The sequence below is a fragment of the Gigantopelta aegis genome, chromosome 6 (assembly GCF_016097555.1).
Source record: "Gigantopelta aegis isolate Gae_Host chromosome 6, Gae_host_genome, whole genome shotgun sequence".
In the NCBI taxonomy this organism is placed as follows: Eukaryota; Metazoa; Mollusca; class Gastropoda; order Neomphalida; family Peltospiridae; genus Gigantopelta; species Gigantopelta aegis.
Window position 1 is genome coordinate 2,527,252 of NC_054704.1, and position 13,586 is coordinate 2,540,837.

Consider the following 13,586-nt stretch of genomic DNA (forward strand, 5'->3'; position numbering starts at 1 on the left):
TTTTTTTATCTTATCATCGGCTATTGGACGTCAAACATATGGTCATTCTGACACTGTTTTTTTTTAGAGAAAACCCGCTATCGCCACATAGGCTACTCTTTTACGACAGGCAGCAAGGGATATTTTATTTGCGCTTCCCACAGGCAGGATAGCACAAACCATGGCCTTTGTTTAAACCAGTTATGGATCACTGGTCGGTGCAAGTGGTTTACACCTACTCATTGAGCCTTGCGGAGCACTCACTCAGGGTTTGGAGTCGGTATCTGGATTAAAAATCCTATGCCTCGACTGGGATCCGAACCCAGTACCTACCAGCCTGTAGACCGATGGCCTAACCACGACGCCATCGAGGCCGGTCAAAGCAAGAAACCGGGAAGGTCCTCTTCAATCTTTTAATTTACTTGTCTCAAACATGTCCCAGATTCGCACCTCAATATAGACCGAGGAAATAAAAGTAAATACAGATACAATAATATTACTAAACATTTACTCCAAGGTACATGTTAAGGGTAAGGGAATCGATTTTCACTGTGGTGGATACCAAAGCGACTGAAAGCTGAAAAACGCTAGCAATATACATCCGATATGTTGACATCAGTACTGGAGGTGATTGTCGGCTTCGTTGGAAATGCACATATGACTGATTGCATTGCAAGTGGTATCAAAACGGCGATGGTAAGTGTTTTACACAAAGAAAATTGTTTATTGTTTATGAAGACAACAAAACTATGTTAAAAATAGTTGGACTTTTTACTGGTGGCGCTCGGAAATGATAGGACGACTAAATGGACTGGGTGCACAACTGAAAAGAAGAGTACCTCAATTGGTAAAGGTGCACTGCTCAGTTCATAGACTGAATATGGCAGCGTCAGATGCAGGAGAAGAAACAGAGTCGGGTATGACAGGCGGATAGGCGTTCTTTACAGGTACTTCACCGATTCTTCTGTTAAATATGACAAATTAAAACAATTGCAGGATGTACTGCATGGCTATAAAAACAGGTATCCAAACCAACATCAATGAGGTGATTGTCTGTTGAAGCTGCTGTGTGAATGACTCTTCAATCGTACGATGCTTTTAACACGTGTCTAGACAATGCAAATGCAAGGCAGGATCCCAAAGCAGTGGGGCAGGATATGCTCATCTTTCACGAATGCCTGATATCATCACTGTTATTACAGTGATTCTGGACTACATGTCATCACAGCTGTACTTAATCCAATCAGCTCTGTCCGCTGCTAGTTTTGATTTAGTAAACGCCTGGCAGTGGCAGAGCAAGAAGGATGTATTGTTCAGGAAAGGACCTCATTGTGCAGAGATTGACTTATTTATGTAATTTTCAAAAATGTCTAATAATACTATTTTTTAAATGCATGACTCCCAAAATCACGACCACTCGCATTGTTTGGACGTTAGGTGGGGGCCTACATGCACCGCACCCAACATAGACCCAAGAGATTGTTGACGATTACTTGAATGAGGATTACTTGAATGAGGATTACTTGAATGAGGATTACTTGACGAGGATTACTTGACGAGGATTACTTGAATGAGGATTACTTGATGAGGATTACTTGAATGAGGATTACTTGAATGAGGATTACTTGAATGAGGATTACTTGACGAGGATTACTTGATGAGGATTACTTGATGAGGATTACTTGAATGAGGATTACTTGAATGAGGATTACTTGACGAGGATTACTTGACGAGGATTACTTGAATGAGGATTACTTGATGAGGATTACTTGATGAGGATTACTTGAATGAGGATTACTTGAATGAGGATTACTTGACGAGGATTACTTGAATGAGGATTACTTGAATGGAGATTACTGGAATGAGGGTTACTTGAATGGAGATTACTGGAATGAGGGTTACTTGAATGGAGATTACTGGAATGAGGGTTACTTGAATGGAGATTACTGGAATGAGCGTTACTTGAATTGGGATTACCAGTGATGCACTGATTCAATCTACTATACACTCGTAAAGATTATTCCAATACTAACCTAACCAAGATGGCGGTGGAAAAACCGGGGACTGGTACTCGAATGTGTAAAAATAAGTATTTCTGTTTCTTTTAGAAATCTGATTGGCGAAGTCTACAGCTGGCGCAACAAATACAGTCACTTATGATCTGAAACAAAATAGGACAAACTAGAACACTCTTTATTACCAAAATGCCAAGTTAGGAATTTTTAATTTGTCTTAAAACTATTTGACAGTGAATTAAAGTTTTGGGCTGCCAAATGAATCACCAGTTTTATTTATTTGAACATCAGATATTTATCAGAGACATGACGAAAGTTACAACGAAATGCAGAATTTTGTCATTCATCTCAATCATATTATTATTCTTTATTGCATTAGGCCAACTGGCCCTTGAGTATACAAAATAACATTAAGTAAATACGTTATAAAACAGGAGGTGTATATATACATGCATTTCATTATATAAATGCTAACAATGTAATAATAATAAGAGGATAAGCTAATTAATACAACACAATTAAATAATTACAACAGATGCTAGATACACTAAAGAGCTATAATGAAAAATGGGGACTAACAGTAAATACATTGAAAACTAAAATTATGGTATTTAGGAATCGTGGTAAAATGAAAGATGAGGCGAAAATAATTATACAATGGTGTATTGGTTGGTGTTGTTGACCAGTTTACGTATCTTGGTATTTTACTAAATTATAATGACAAATTTTACATCTGCTATTAAATGTATATCTGAACAAGGAAGAAAAGTATCATTTTCCATGAAAGAATGAATGAATGTTTAACGACACCCCAGCACGAAAAATACATCGGCTATTGGGTGTCAAACTATGGTAATGCAAATAAATAAAGTGATGATCAACATCAATATAAAAATTCAAGGTTTAAACAAAAACAGTGTAAAGAACTGTGCAAAAATACAAATACAAATATCACAGAATTTTACGGACACTGAATTTTATTCTAAACTTCAATTTGTGCTGTATTGGCCATTCTCAAAGAGAATGTTACACCCCTGCACCACGGTGAGGTTACAGCACGCACAGGGGCAACCCTGATTAGTGCACCAATTTTGGCATATCCAGAGCCAGATAAATTGTTTTTACTAGATACCGACCCTAGCAATGTCGGAATGGGCGCTGTAATCTCACAAGTAGAGAATGGTGTTGAAAAAGTAATTTGTTATTATAGTAAAACCTTTAGTCGGGCTAAAAGACGTTACTGTGTAACCAGGAGAGAGCTTCTTGCTATAGTATGACTGTATCTGCAGTAAAGCAACAGTGTAAAGAACTGTGCAAAAATACAAATACAAATATCACAGAATTTTACGGACACTGAATTTTATTCTAAACTTCAATTTGTGCTGTATTGGCCATTCTCAAAGAGAATGTTACACTACTGCACCACGGTGAGGTTACAGCACGCGCAGGGGTTTCCATGAAAGAAAAAAAAAAGACTTTGTTTTTGAACTACAGTTCAATAGTGTAATTTTTTAATACATATGTATCTAGTAATTGTTTTATAGTTGTGAAATACGGGGTCTTCAGAAAGCAGAGGTAATTGAGAAAATACACCTAGACTTCTAAAAATATATATACTAAATGTTAAGGGATCTACAACAAATATTATGATATATTTTTGAATTCGGAAGATATCCATTGCTTTATGAACGTAATTATCGTATGATTAAATATTGGTTAAAACTGATTTCTACAAAGAAAATTGTATTTTGCATATAATGCATAGCAAGTTAAAAACTACATGTATAAAATAAAATAAAAATAATTTGGTTACATCTATTAGGACATTATTATATGAATTACGTTTTGGATACATATGGGATAATCAGGAACATCTTGGTAGAAATACTAAATATTATTTGTCAATAATTAGGCAAAGGATATTTGATCAAGCAGGCAGAATCTTTTTTATCAGCTGAATAAATCTGCGAAATGTTCCACTTTGTACAAATTCTTGGTGGATAGTTTAAATATGCAAACTATTGTTTTTTCGTACGTACGAAATTAATTGAAGACAACATCCAGTTTGGGCTTCTTACAAATATTAAGACGACCAGAAACACACTGATATTCTAAACAAGAAAATATATTTAATATGTAAGTTTAATCGTAGAAATAGTTTATTAGTCAGAAACATCTTACAGTGCAGCAAACTCAGGAATGTTCCTTTAAAGCATATAAATGTATAAATTGTTGATCGGTTAGACATTTGTATTTATATTCTCCCACTTCTTCACCGTATTGTCACTATCATTGTTGTGTACATGTATTAAGTATTACATCCATAAGCTGTACGACAATACAGAATTGAATTGAACTGAATTGAATTAGTGTTACTTGAATGGAGATTACTTGAATGAGGGTTACTTGAATTGAGATTACTGGAATGAGGGTTACTTGAATGGAGATTACTGGAATGAGGGTTACTTGAATGGAGATTACTTGAATGACTGTTACTTGAATGAGGGTTACTTGAATGGAGATTACTGGAATGAGGGTTACTTGAATGGAGATTACTGGAATGAGGGTTACTTGAATGGAGATTACTTGAATGACTGTTACTTGAATGAGGGTTACTTGAATGGAGATTACTGGAATGAGGGTTACTTGAATGGAGATTACTGGAATGAGGGTTACTTGAATGGAGATTACTGGAATGAGGGTTACTTGAATGGAGATTACTGGAATGAGGGTTACTTGAATGGAGATTACTGGAATGAGCGTTACTTGAATTGGGATTACCAGTGATGCACTGATTCAATCTACTATACACTCGTAAAGATTATTCCAATACTAACCTAACCAAGATGGCGGTGGAAAAACCGGGGACTGGTACTCGAATGTGTAAAAATAAGTATTTCTGTTTCTTTTAGAAATCTGATTGGCGAAGTCTACAGCTGGCGCAACAAATACAGTCACTTATGATCTGAAACAAAATAGGACAAACTAGAACACTCTTTATTACCAAAATGCCAAGTTAGGAATTTTTAATTTGTCTTAAAACTATTTGACAGTGAATTAAAGTTTTGGGCTGCCAAATGAATCACCAGTTTTATTTATTTGAACATCAGATATTTATCAGAGACATGACGAAAGTTACAACGAAATGCAGAATTTTGTCATTCATCTCAATCATATTATTATTCTTTATTGCATTAGGCCAACTGGCCCTTGAGTATACAAAATAACATTAAGTAAATACATTATAAAACAGGAGGTGTATATATACATGCATTTCATTATATAAATGCTAACAATGTAATAATAATAAGAGGATAAGCTAATTAATACAACACAATTAAATAATTTAGGATATAGACACACACAAATAATATTAATATTATACATGAGTTATGCTAGAGAAGCTTTAAATTAATTATATAATATATTTTTTCGGTGTTGAAATGCTCTATAGCAAAACAGCTAGTTTCCTCAATAACTGAACACTTTCACTGTTACATAATTGAATAAATGTAAACATACTAGGATTTCTTGTATAAAATTCAGGAATATATCTTCTACGAATGGTATTATAAACAGGACACATAAGTATAAAATGGTATTCGTCTTCAATAACGTTACAGTTATAACATACTCGGTCTTCGAGTAATACAGCATTTGGCATTTCCCACCTTCCGGTTTCGACAGATAGCCTATGTGCTGATACACGAAGTCTAGTCAATGCAAATCTAAATTTTTCAACATACACACAGTCTAAATATTGCTTATAACTAAATGTATCTGAGAAATTACGATATAATACAGCTCTTGTAGATTGTACTAGTCGTGATCGCCAGCTCTGTATGTATATGTCTTTTTAATCTCAGTGTAAATAATTTAAAAAAATGTACTTCGTTTGTAACTCCTTGGTTCAACCATACTTCAGAGAAGCCGGTTTCATTCAATAAATTTCTCACATTTATGGCCCAGTTAATCTTGTTAGGAAATATAACAATGTCATTTAACATCATGTCGTAACACATTTTGACATATTTTCTATTATCGGATTTTATAATTTTTAACCAGAACGTAACAATTCTATAGTGTCTATTTATGATCATAGGGAATCTACCAAGTTCACCATAAACAAAATCGTTTTGACAATTCTGTTTAACCCCAAGCAGTTGTTTACAGAATTTTAGGTGTACTCTTTCTATGTATGTTGCCGGGCTAAAACCCCAGACTTCACATCCATAACATAAGATAGGAAATATTAACTTATCAAAAATACAACACACATGACTTGGTTTTAAAGAAATAAATGGATTCAAATATTTTCTCATCTGAAACATGCCCTTTTGTGATTGACCTACTAACGTTTTCTGCAATTCAATAAAGGATCCCTTTGGGGTAAACACTACTCCTAAATAAGAAAGTCTATTAACAATTTCAAGTAGACAATCTCCATATTTAAAATGTATATCTTTAGACAGTCTTCCTCCTTTACGAAACACCATAATATTAGTTTTCTCGATATTAACTTGAAGTGTCCAACGTATGCAGTAGTCATGAAGAGTATTTATACATAATTGTAAATCAGTTTTACTTTCAGCCATTAAAACTATGTCATCTGCGTACACAAGTATAAATAGTTTCATCATTCCTATGTCAATTCCATCTACACCTTTAGTAATTAGTTCCTCTTCTAGGTCATTGACATACATTGCAAATAAAAACGGAGAAATACATTCCCTTTGTCTAACACCAGCTGCACATAGGAAAGGTTCTGACAATGAACCGTTGACCTTCACAAAGGATTTTGTACATCTATACATATCGCGTATTATATTTAGCATTTTTCCTCTAATTCCTAATTTTATTAATTTATACCACAAATTGTCTCTCACTACATAATCGAAAGCTTTAGAAAAGTCCACAAATGCACAGAAAAGCTGTTTTCCACTGTTCACGAAGTGTGTTATTAACGAATGCAATACAAATAAATTATCCGTTGTTCCCATGCCTGTGCGAAATCCAGCTTGTCCTTCAACATATACTACTCAAAAGAATTTAAGGGTCAGACGATATTTTCGACATTATTTTCTGAATGTCAATTATATCAGCTAGACCATAATGTCACGCATGGTATTGTTCCATTTTGACGAAAGTGGGTCTAAGCAACCCATAAATGAATTAAAATCCACTGTCATTGACACTGTCGACTAGTTCTAATGGCGAAAACATGCTTACATTTGCACGTAAATTAGGGCGAAAGCGAAAGGTCTGCTAAGTGCCCATAACTTGCTTTTTCACAAAGCGCTTCATTTGCACGCTTTGCATGTGTATTCCATGTTCCCAATGCTGAATTTCCGTAAAATTGGAGCTTGCATTCGTGTACGGTGCACACTCCAAATTCAACAATGGTACGACGTCAACTGACTATCGAAGATCGAGGAAGGGCTATTGCTTGGCTTCAGGATGGCAATACGCAAAGAAATGTTGCTCTGAGACTTGGTGTCAGTCAGAGTGTCGTTGGTCGACTGTGGCAACGGTACCAAGCAACGAATTCTGTTCGAAATCGTCCACGTTCGGGAAGACCCCGAAGCACTACAAATAGAGAGGACCGCTACATCACCAATATGGCTCTACGTCAACGCACAACCACTGCACGCCGATTACGTGACAATCTGCGGACTGCGACTGGAACTGGAGTGTCTGATCAAACCATACGCAATCGTCTGAGAGCCAATAATCTACGCTGCCGTCGCCAGGCTGTTCGACCACCACTCCTACCACGTCATAGAACGGCCAGACGTCACTGGTGCACGCTTCATCTGCGGTGGCAACGTGTTCAGTATGGTCGAGTGATGTTCACTGATGAGTCCAGGTTTAGTCTCCAGTTCAACGACGGTCGGGTTCGTGTCTACAGACGTCCTGGGGAGCGCTTCGCTGACGTTAACGTTAGACAACGTCACCGTTTCGGTGGTGGCAGCGTCATGGTGTGGGGCGGCATCTCTATCCACCACAGGACCCCCCTCTATGTGGTGGATGGCAATCTGAATGGAATCCGCTATCTGAATGAGATTATCCGGCCGTTGGTTCTCCCAGGCCTTCAGCAGATTGGCGGCGGGGCAGTTCTGCAGGATGACAATGCCAGACCCCACCGCGCCAGGGTGGTAACGGACTTTCTCAGACAACAAGGTATCGCCAGCATATTCGCCTGACTTGGCCCCAATAGAGCACGCCTGGGACGAATTAGGCAGGAGAGTTCGGGATAACCATGCCCCTCCGGCCAACCTTCATGATCTGGGTCAACTTCTTATGGCAGAGTGGCAGGCCATTCCCCAAGAGTTCTTCAGACGTCTGATCAACATCATGAGGCAACGATGTGTCGAGTGTATTCGCGCCAGGGGTGGATTCACACACACTATTAAACGAATGTTCTAATGTGTAAAATGCATGTTTGACAACCTTCAACTTTGACAGCATGTCATGTGACTTTCTTGTATACAGTGACGTTTATTTGTGTTTTTTTTGTAAATATGGAACAATAAATTAAATTTTTGGTGTAGTTTACATCATCAATCTAATACACTCTGAAACTTATTTGGTTATAAATTTTTGACCCTTAAATTCTTTTGAGTAGTAATATATGTAGCAGAGTCATTTTATTGTACATAAGATATTTTAACATTCTTTTAAGTAAATGTCAGCAGTTAGCTTGGTTGCAATACCAAGCTGTGCACCTATTCACCTGAACACAGAAATGCTCCCTACTAACATTCGTTCCTTTGTTAGGTCGTTTCTATAGCTTAGGTGTTGATTAGCATCCAAGGTAAACTCTTTGGAAGTGTTAGGATCTGGGCACTTTCAACTCAGATATTCAAACGAGACAGTTGTCAGCATTTTGTGGTTTGCAATAATTAAGATTTAATAAGGTTAGTAAATGTTTTATACTGTTCAACTAAATACTATCATAATATTAAATAGTTTATATTGTGAAAGTTAGTTGTTTTAATATATAAATTCAAATAGACTTTATGTGATATTATTAAATGAAATAGTTGTTAAGTAAATGAAACATTTAAAGATGTGTGCGCGTGTGTGCATGCGTGCGTGTAAAAGTATATAAAAAGTTATTTATTATGGTGAGTAAGTGAAGTGGGTAGTGTGTTTGTTTTATAAATTATTATGTATATAATACTTATCTTTATTCTATATCGTATAGATAATATTTATTAATAGATGTCCATGTGTTTATGGTATGTTATTATTTTATAGGCATATGAACATGTTTTAAAGTGGTGGCTTATGAAGGATAAAAGGGCCCTTGTCCCATATACTTGGTAAGCTACAGATATATTGTTTTGTATAATTCTTTAGATAAATGAATGTTTATAGATAATTGATATATTTAGGTATGTGCTGTGTATTATTTAATACACAGGAAGGTTTATATTTTCAATGCAGATATGGATAACATCTATTGTGTATAATTTAAATGTATTTGAATGTGATTATATGATATTTGTGTATAACTGATTGTTATGTACATTATATGTTACTGATTATATTTATCAGGATTACCGTGTAGTATAATTCGGGTCAACGTGTTAATTCTTAATGTGTATTGAAGATATTTACTATGATTAATGTATGCATTAAATTATCATGCATATGTTCACATGTATGTGTATATTTGTTTCTTTTACATAGTATTTATTATTGTTTTATCTTTATATTTTAGGGCATGATTTGATGACTTGATGTTTTGATAACTATGTGAATAAACAAGCATCCAAAAGAACCTACAGTTTGTGTCGTTATAACAATACGGACAAAATCCACCTGCTACATATATATAATAGTTCTCAGCCCAACAGGTAAGTCGACTGTTCAATATTTTTGTAAAAAGTTTACCCAGGCAACTAAGTAGGGTAATACCACGATAGTTATTAACATCATTTATGCTTCCTTTTTTATGTAGTGGTATTATGTAACCATCCGCCCATGACTGTGGGAAGTAGCCAGACTTGAAAACTGCATCAAAAATAGAACAAATATAAGAACATAGTATATCTTTTCCACTGATTAGAAACTCATTTATAACACGATCTGGTCCGCTGCTCGTTTGAGTATGTAACTGGTTAATAGCGTTCATGATTTCAGCGCAATCAATAGAAATATTCAGTTCTTCGAACATCACCTGAAATTCATTATTTGCATATCGTTCAATAATCATAGCACACGTAGTAAAACTAGAAGTAAATCACTCACACTGTAATAACCCACGATGTTTGCAGTTTCGTTTGTAGGTTCAGACCAAGGTTTATATACTTTCAATAGTATTACAAGTAACAAAGGATTCAAACATGAGGCATGCATCTCCAGTCTAAGAAAATTGTACTGGTTTGCCATCAATCTAAACTTGCCCCTAGAGTTCTAACTGATTTGACACCAAAGCTGTCGAACGAGCTACAAATTCTCATTTCAGTCAGTTCATGATGATAACAAGATCAATTCTAAGACATTTCCCTTCAGAAATTCCCCGAACTCGTACATTCTACCCCTGGCTCATGATGCAACCATCTCAACAGTTAAAACAATACAAGAAACCATAGAACCAGTATACATTAGCCGAGAGACTGCGTACAATCTTCAGGTGTAGAGACTAACTATTATAACTAAACAATCAATTGTTTTAACCGCGGCTTGTAAATAATAAATCCACTATTTAATTCTGCTGCGAAAAGTATTTATTCTGTTATCTTAATATGTAGTGAATTGTTCTATCCGTAGCTTGAACATTAACTGTATTTGTTTTTAATTCTGTAGAGTATTTCCACTCATTATGTTATCTAAATATTTATAATGGACATATATATCCCGAAAATGAACTTGTGTTCACATTAGTTAGTGAGAAAGGTATTTCTATTCATTCTATTAGTAGTAGTACATTTCCATTTCTTTATCGAATTATTTGCTTAATGTCTTAATGTTTATTCCTATTGATACGATTAACACTTTACGCATATTATTTTAATTTGTAAATTGTTCAGATTATGTCACCCATTAACTGGACTGCATTAATAGCACCACAATAGAATCGGCTTAGGGGGAAATGTCCGAGGGACAAGTACGAGAGGAATTGTCCAGGGGCGAAATGTACGAGGTACAGGGGGTAATTGTTTGAGCGATTTAACAAGGGAGGAATTAACTGTGGAGGAATATACCGTCAACATCGACACTTTATATTTATCATAAATGTCTTAAACGCAGACGTTATTGTAATACATACTTAGAATGTTCCTAGAAGCAGTCCCATTCAAAACACACTTTGAATCACTGTATGGTTATTATTTAAAACGTAGCAATGTGAAATCAGAAGCCAATGTGGTAATATAACGGTGAAGACATTCTTTCAGTTAGCTTGGCGTCGATCTTCATTACAATGACAAATTCAATGACGCATGGAAAGTGATATGTAATGAAAACAGCTGTGGTTATTATTTGGGGCAAAACTTTAGTACCGTATGTCAACAAACTGTTCTGGGTAAATAAATTATACAGCATATACGGTCACAAAATTCTCTTTTTTGTGGACGGGACACCTACTTTAAAAGTCAAGAATATAGCACTAGTTTTCAGCAGTGAGCAAACACATATATTATTAGTAAAGTTGTACCTCGTTGAGATATTCAAATACATGTACATCGGTATCGGAGGTGTAATGGTTAAACAGTCAGGCTGGTAGGTACTGGGTTTGCATCCCAGTACCGGCCTCCGTAGTGCACTAGTTAAACCATCTCATTTAATGCTGGTACTTACCGATTTCTCAATCCGCCGTAAAATAAACGTCCGTAGGAACCGTTCCTAGGAAAAGTAGTCCTACCAGACCTCAATTTCTGATGAACCATTGTCCTACCCAGACTTTTATACTTGCCCCGTGTTCAGCTACAGCGAGTCACGCTAACATTCACTATTTGATAAGACACCAATGTAATCATTTGGTTTAACATGAAGCACATAAACCAGTCTTTTTTCAAATTCTTTATTTTTATTTTTCGTTTAGCATACTTATAAACTAATATACATGTACATATACAAATACTTTACAAACAATAATAGTTATATATTACACAGCAATACATAGTCATCAATAGAAAAACAACAAAAGCAAAGCAACCAAACCAGTAGTCTACGGACGTTTTTTTATACTTGGTCTGACTGAACGCAGCCCGGGTTTATTTGTAATCAAGTGAAAAGAATCCAATAATACAGATCACCATTTGTCAACGACACGGTGTGACGTCTCATCGTGACATTGCCAATGCATTGGCAGACAATTTCTCTCATAACTCTTCTTCTTTCATTACAGATGCTTTTACATCTGTCAGAAATAAAGCTGAAAAGCAACCAATTAACTTTTCATCTGAAAATGCTGAAGTATACAACAGGCACTTCTCTTTGGAGGAGTTGCAGGACGCTCTACGTAGAGCCCATGATACTTCGGTAGGACCAGATGAAATACATTATCAACTCTTAAAGCACTTACCTGAATCATCCTTAATGGTTCTATTAAATATCTTTAACAAAATCTGGATTTCGGGTGACTTTCCTTCTGATTGGAGAAAAGCCATTATCATTCCTATTCCTAAGCCTGGTAAGGATCCAACAAATCCTACCAGTTATCGCCCTATTGCTTTGACAAGTTGCATTTGTAAAACCATGGAAAGAATTATCAACCGTAGACTTGTATGGTATCTTGAGTCCCACAAATTGCTTACTAACATGCAATGTGGGTTCAGGTCTAGACGTAGCACGGTCGATCATCTTGTTAGATTTGAAACGTTTTGTAGGGATGCTGTTATCCATAACCAGCATTTGGTATCGGTCTTTTTTTTACCTCGAGAAAGCTTATGATACCACGTGGAAGTATGAGATTTTGAAAGACTTCCATGGCATGGGTCTAAGAGGCCGTATGCCTGACTTTATCTCAAATCTCTTACAGAATAGGTCTTTCAAGGTACGAGTGGGATCTACGTTATCCGATTCTCACTCGCAAGAGATGGGTGTGCCTCGAGGTAGCATCCTGTCAGTAACTTTATTTTCCGTGAACATTAATAGCATCACCCAGTGTTTAAAACCTGGCGTTGATAGCTCGTTATATGTCGACGATTTTCAGATTTGCTACAGGTCGTCCAGTATGAGTATCATTGAACGTCAATTGCAGCTTTGTTTGAATAAACTTCAACAATGGGCAACTGACAATGGATTTCGATTCTCAAAGTAAAAAACCGTCTGTATGCATATCTGCCAGAAAAGAGGTCACCATTTAGATCCTCAGCTGTTTCTGGACAAAACTCCGGTTCCAGTTGTGGAGGAGACCAAATTTCTGGGGGTTATTTTTAATAGGAGGCTATCTTTTGTTCTTCATTTACAGTATGTGAAAAAGAAGGGCTTGAAGGCCCTCAATATCTTAAAAGGTATTGGTAAGACTGAATGGGGAGCACATCGAAAGGTTATGCTCCGACTTTGTAGATCTTTAGTTCGGTCTAAACTTGATTGTGGGTGCATTGTGTATGGATCAGCACGTAAGTCTTACTTGCAAAT